The sequence below is a fragment of the Nomascus leucogenys genome, chromosome 12 (assembly GCF_006542625.1).
Source record: "Nomascus leucogenys isolate Asia chromosome 12, Asia_NLE_v1, whole genome shotgun sequence".
Lineage (NCBI taxonomy): Eukaryota > Metazoa > Chordata > Mammalia > Primates > Hylobatidae > Nomascus > Nomascus leucogenys.
In genome coordinates, this window is record NC_044392.1 from 57,335,708 (window position 1) to 57,342,048 (window position 6,341).

The following is a 6,341-nucleotide window of genomic DNA, read 5'->3' on the forward strand; positions in this document are numbered from 1 at the left end:
GGTTCTTCCATTTAGTAGCCATGTGAATTGGATAAGTTATTGAACCCTTTCGTACTTCAGTTTCCTCATTTGGAAAAGGGAAAAAATAGTATCTATCTTACAGTATTGCTATGAGGATTAAATGAGTTAATAATAAACTGCCAAACATGCCATTTGAACATACCAAGGGCTTTATCACTGTTTGAAAAAGAAAAAATATGAAAGCTGTTTTTAAATATTTGAAGGGCTATAAAGTAAAGTATAAGTAGGCCTTTATTAGAGTTGCTATAAGCCAAGGGTTCTTAACTTGGGGATCTATAGAAAGACTCCAGAGAGTCTTCCAAGCCTGTGAAATTGCATGTGAGTTTTTGTATATATGTGTACTATATATTTCCAAAGGATACCATGACCTTCAAAAAGACTAACCACTGAGAATAAAGATAAAACCAATGAATGAAAGTTTCAGGGAGACTCACTTTGACTTTTAAGATAGGACACTATTCTTAGACTTTAATTATCAAAACCCAGAGCATCAAAAGCCTTATCTCAAACACTGGGTTGGAGGGGACTAAGTGGGCTGTCATTATTAGAGGTCTAAGAGGGAAGACAGTTCTCAGCTTCCCTGCCCCACACTCCTCTTTTCCTCTTCCTATAGCACCCTTTTCCTATAGTTAAAGAGTATGTGAGTCTCCTGGATCTTGACATTCTCAAGCTGCAAGGTTATACAGTCCAGCCACCACAACACTTACTCAATGGCAAAACCAGTTATATGACCCCCCTTGCTGAAAATTTTCTGGTAACACTCCAATGCCAAGATAACTCGTTAACAAATAACATAAGTCCAATTATAATGTGATGTCATCCTACCTTTCCAGGCACATTGTGTCTGGAATTGGTTCCTTCTGGTGGGTTCTTGGTCTCGCTGACTACAAGAATGAGCTGCAAACCTCGAGGTGAGTGTTAAAGCTCTTAAAGCTGGAGTGTCCGGATTTTGTTCCTTCTGGTGGGTTCGTGGTCTCACTGACTTCAAGAATGAAGTGGCAGACCTTCGCAGTGAGTGTTACAGCTCTTAAAGGTGGTGCAGACTCAAAGAGTGATCAGCAGCTAGATTTATTGTGAAGAGCAAAAGAACAAAGCTCCCACAGTGTGGAAGGGGAGCCTAGTAGGTTGCTGTTGCTGGCTGGGATGGCCAGCTCTTATTCCCTTATTTGGCCCTGCCCACGTCCTGCTGATTGGTCCATTTTACAGAGCGCTGATTGGCCCATTTTACAGAGTGCTCTTTGGTCCATTTACAATCCTTTAGCTAGTCACGGAGTGCTGATAGGTGCGTTTTTACACAGTGCTGATTGGTGCATTTACAATCCTTTAGCTAGACACAGAGCACTGATTGGTGCATTTACGATCCTCTAGCTAGACAGAAAAGTTCTCCAAGCTCCCACTCGACCTAGGAAGTCCAGTTGGCTTCACCTTGCTACATTTCTTACCTAACACACTCCAAATCTTTCATTAATATCCAACTGAAATGTTATATTCTCTGTGATGCCCTCTTTAAATTCTTTAGAAAGAGTGAGCTGCTCTGTGTTGTGAAATCCTATAGTATTTTATTGAAATCTCTGCTATAACACTCACAATGTAGCATTTCTGTCACACTGTAATATAAGCACATAGAAGGCTGAAACTATACATTGTTCAGCATTATATCCCTGAGGTAAATATTGCTAGTTACCTACCAAATTATCTTTTTGCCCTAACTAGAAGAGTACTTTCTGGATTCCCTTCAGCTCAGAGTAATAATGTGACCAATTAGATGTGAAAGACCATGTGATTGGGTTCTGACTAAAGGTATATGGGTGCAAGTGTTGTACCATGCTTCTACTCTTGGTCCTAAAACCTCCATATGTGATTTCCCACATGGTCTTTTCCTCTTCTATGATGATCTTGGCTGTATATTAAGGATAAGATGTAAGGAACCTTGTTTCCTGCTTGACTACAGCATCCCTACTGACCACGATTTTTTTGTGTTAAGATTCTAAGATGTTGGAATTTACTTGTACATCAGCGTAGCCTAGCATATGCTAACTAATATACTAAGGTTGGCAAAGTGTAAAGCTGAAGGATGCTGGACCCTTGATAGGAATCTGGAACTCAAACAACTATACATGGCTATCTCTGGACTTCTTTTTGTAAAATAAACTCCTATTTATAATAGTTTTTCAGTCACTACAGTTGGTAAGACATCTTAAATATTCACAGAATGGTAAGCACTCAGAAATGCTCATTGAAGAAATGAGATTCTAAGAAGCTGATAGAAATGTTTACAGTAATTTCATTTCTAAATGTTAAAAAGTATAGATTTAATTGAGAAAGAGTAATATTTTAAGTTCTTTCAAATAAATTCTACCAAAGAAATTGGACCTGAAGCTATATCTGTGTTATCCTGTTAGCTAGCTAGCTATTTATCTATTATCTATCTACAAAATTGGCAAAAAGAAGAATAAACATGTAGTAGAAAAACTGAAATATAAGTTTGGTACAAAATGGATTGGGGAAAAGGAGTAATCAAAGGGAAAGAAAGCAGGGTGGGTATCACCACGTTAAGTTTCAAAAGTTGGACTAAGTCCCAAGATGAATTTTCATTGAATGGAGAAAAGAAAAGCTGTTCAGAGAGATGATTCTCTTCTGAATATTTCAAATCTTCACACTTAAAGCAGGCCATTTCCAATGTAGCATCACTGCAAGTGATAATTGCAAGATCTAATGTCTAAAATGGGTATACTAGGGCTTTCAGTTTTCCTCTACAGAAGTTCAGGGATTTTTGCACAGAACTTCAAAGGTCACTGGTAAAAGTCCTTGCAAGACTTTAAGCATCAAAGCAACCATAAATCTGCTATAAATAAAGTTAAATATGATTTCTTTAGACAATGAAACCCTGAGTCCTGAAATACAAACTGTGAGGCTTTTTCTCTGAAGGCAGATGAGTATATAGCATTCATTTAAGTTTGGGAGTCTTCAGAAGACACTGAAGCAGAGAAGAGGCTCTATTTTGGGCTTAAAGCTTATTGTTCCCAAATTTGCTAAATTACATCTTATTTCCTGTGAATTTATTATAAAGTATAAGTAGATAAAACATGCACTTATGTTACAAAGTTTATCTCATAATTTTGGTTTACTTTAAAGCTCCAACACATTTGTGAAGTCTGACCTCTTTGCATCATAAATAGCAACATCTGTTGAGAGAGATGGTTGCTTCCTCAATTGGAGAAGTCAGACCTTATGGACAATCCAAGTCTAATTTAAAGAAGGATGTTCCTGTTTTCTACATGTTGTCAATGGTGAAAAATCCCACAAGTGATATTAGTTACTTATGGTGCCAATTAATAACTCAGGTTTCCACAAGCAACTACTTAAATTCATGTTCTCCAGGTAAACTGGTCTCAACCTTGCTAAACTAAAAAGCACCTGGAGGAGCACAACTCTTCATTGACTCATCTTCTCCCTCCCCACTGAGGAATGATGGGCAGCATGCATGCGAATTGCAAGGTGCAGCTATACATCCCGTCAAAAACCTGACAGCAGTAAAATGAGAGTCATGTGATGCTAGTATGTAGTGTCATCTAGTATTCTGAAATTAACAAAAGCATGGCAAAGTGCTGTTTACTTGGAATATGTGATTTATTATATTTATTTTACTTGAGGAAATTTAAACATCTTTATATGTCTACCAAAGAGTTGTCTGATTATGACTAGTGCAGAAAGATTGAACAGATCACAAAAACTGAAAAAAAGTAAAAACCAAGATTTTTTAAAAAGTCAGAATGTGTAGCTTGCTTTGACAAGTAGAAGTGAATTAGTGAATATATTTCTATTTCTCCTATTTTGTTAGAAATTTTTTTGAATTTGAAGTGAAAAATTTAAAAAAATCCAATCTTTGCTATGTCATAAAATTGCTTTAGATTTTGTTACTGAAAGTTGATTAATTGAAATAATTCTTTTTGTAGAACTAAACTATGGTATCTACCAGCAAAATAATATTTGACTAATTGCTGACATTACTATAATCTTGCTAGGTGGCCTGTTCCACTTAATTTGGCAATATGAAACCAAATTATATTGCAAGGGATATATATATATATATATATATATATATATATACATAAAATGAACAGTGAGTTTATCCTCAAGATTCTAATTATAACTGATTATTTGTTTCAAATGTTATAGGAAAAGTGCTAAGTAATTTTATTTGTAAATCTGGTTTGTAGTTAAAGGACCGTTTTGCATAGCTCATTAAGATGAATTTACCTACAATCTTGTACAGATTCTAGATGGATAGAACAAGCATTGCCATTTAAATAAATTTCCATAGCAATTTTGTTTTACCTTAAAACTCTGTCACATATGTGAAGAAAGATTCTAACTACTGGATCCAGAAACATCTATGCCAAATAACATGTGATTTATTTGGCACTATCTATTTAAAATGTTATTCAAAAAGTGGTCACAAAATATTCTGCGGACATATAAATCAGAAAAATAATCCTTTAAGCGATTTTTAAAAGTCTAAACATATCCATGGACATGAAACTTTATCTTGAATAGCTCATTTATTTATGAGCAATGGAGTAACTAAAAGAAAGACAATTCCAAAAATATCAAAATTTTATACTGTATTAGGGATATACTATTTTTATGATAATGATGTAAATATACGATGCTTATTATATCAATTTCCTCCAACATATCTAATTAAATGTTAAATCACTAATTAAAAAATATCAGTTTGAAGGTGGCTCTGAATATTAACTTTACCAGTGTTGATTAGATTGGGAGAAGTCAGTTTTCAGAGTAAGCTAAACCCAGTTTCAGATATGGTAAGTTAGAGGTACCCCAGGGACACTGAAATGAAGAATTAAGCAAAATGGTTGAGAGCATGGACTATGGAGCCTGACTGTCTCAATTCAAATGCTGGCTCTACCAGTTATAAGTTCTGCATCCTGGGGCAAGTTATACAACCTATAAAATCATTTTTTAAAAATCTATGTCAATTTATTTATTTAGAGTTGATTACCACCACCAGAGAGTGTTTCTTGAGACCAAGAACCTGTTGCCTATCATCATAGCTGATTTCTGTGCCCAGAAAAATCTTTTTTTTTCCTTTTAATTACATTTATTTTAATGCTGAATTTACTCCCGTGCCATAAGTTTTTGTTTCTTCAGTTTCTTCTGGGATATCTTTTTCTTCTGGGCAACCTCCTCTTCTGGTTTAGGAACAATCTGTTCCTTTTCCATAAGGATCATCTCAATGTGGCAGGGACAGCTCATGTGTGGGTTAATCCGACCATGAGCTCTGTAGGTCCGGCGGCACATCTTAGGTGCTTTGTTCACTTGGATATGCTCAATGACCAGAGAATCTACATCTAAACCCTTAAGTTCAGCATTACTCTCTGCGTTTTTAAGCATGTGCAGCAAAAATTCAGCACTCTTTTTGGGCCACCGACCTTGTGTCTAGCCCCACTGCTTGGCCTGCGCATACGTGCCAACTCCACCATTGTAACGTCAGAATGGTATGCACTATTTCTGTAAAGTAACATCTTTCAGATACTTCGTGGCTTTTCGTATATGTATACCCTTGATGGCCTGAGCAGTTTCACGAGTGTTCTTAAAGTGAACATGAAGATTGGAACCTCTTGATTTGCATGATTTCGTGGGGTTCTCTGGGTCAAGTGAATAGCAAACCATGTTCACAGATTACCTCAGGCTGCTCAGGGAAAGAGCCAGAAAAATCTTTTTAATAAGAAGTTATTAAATGTATGAATGGCTACTGGGACTTTAACTCTTCTTCTATATAGAATATTCACTAAACTTAGTGGTAGAAACCTTTTTGTTATTATACTTTAAATTTTAGGGTACATGTGCACAATGTGCAGGTTTGTTACATACGTATACATGTGCCATGTTGGTGTGCTGAACCCACTAACTTGTCATTTAGCATTAGTTATATCTCCTAATGCTATCTCTCCACCTTCCTCCCACCACACAACAGGCCCCAGTGTGTGATGTTCCCCTTCCTGTGTCCATGTGTTCTCATTCTTCAATTCCCACCTATGAGTGAGAACATGCAGTGTTTGGTTTTTTGTCCTTGTGATAGTTTGCTGGGAATGATGGTTTCCAGCTTCATCCATGTCCCTACAAAGGACATGAACTCATCATTTTTTATGGCTGCATAGTATTCCACGGTGTATATGTGCCACATCTTCTCAATCCAGTCTATCATTGTTGGACATTTGAGTTGGTTCCAAGTCTTTGCTATTGTGAATAGTACCGCAATAAACATACGTGTGCATGTGTCTTTATAGCAGCAT

The 6,341-nt window shown here is 36.3% G+C and overlaps 1 pseudogene across 1 annotated transcript; it reads right to left on the bottom strand.

Moving 5' to 3' along the window:
• Window positions 1-5,123: 5,123 nt before the first annotated feature.
• Window positions 5,124-5,718, bottom strand: LOC100604121 (annotated as a pseudogene). Its single transcript, XR_121935.4, has one exon. The product of XR_121935.4 is annotated as a 60S ribosomal protein L17 pseudogene (transcript).
• Window positions 5,719-6,341: the final 623 nt, after the last annotated feature.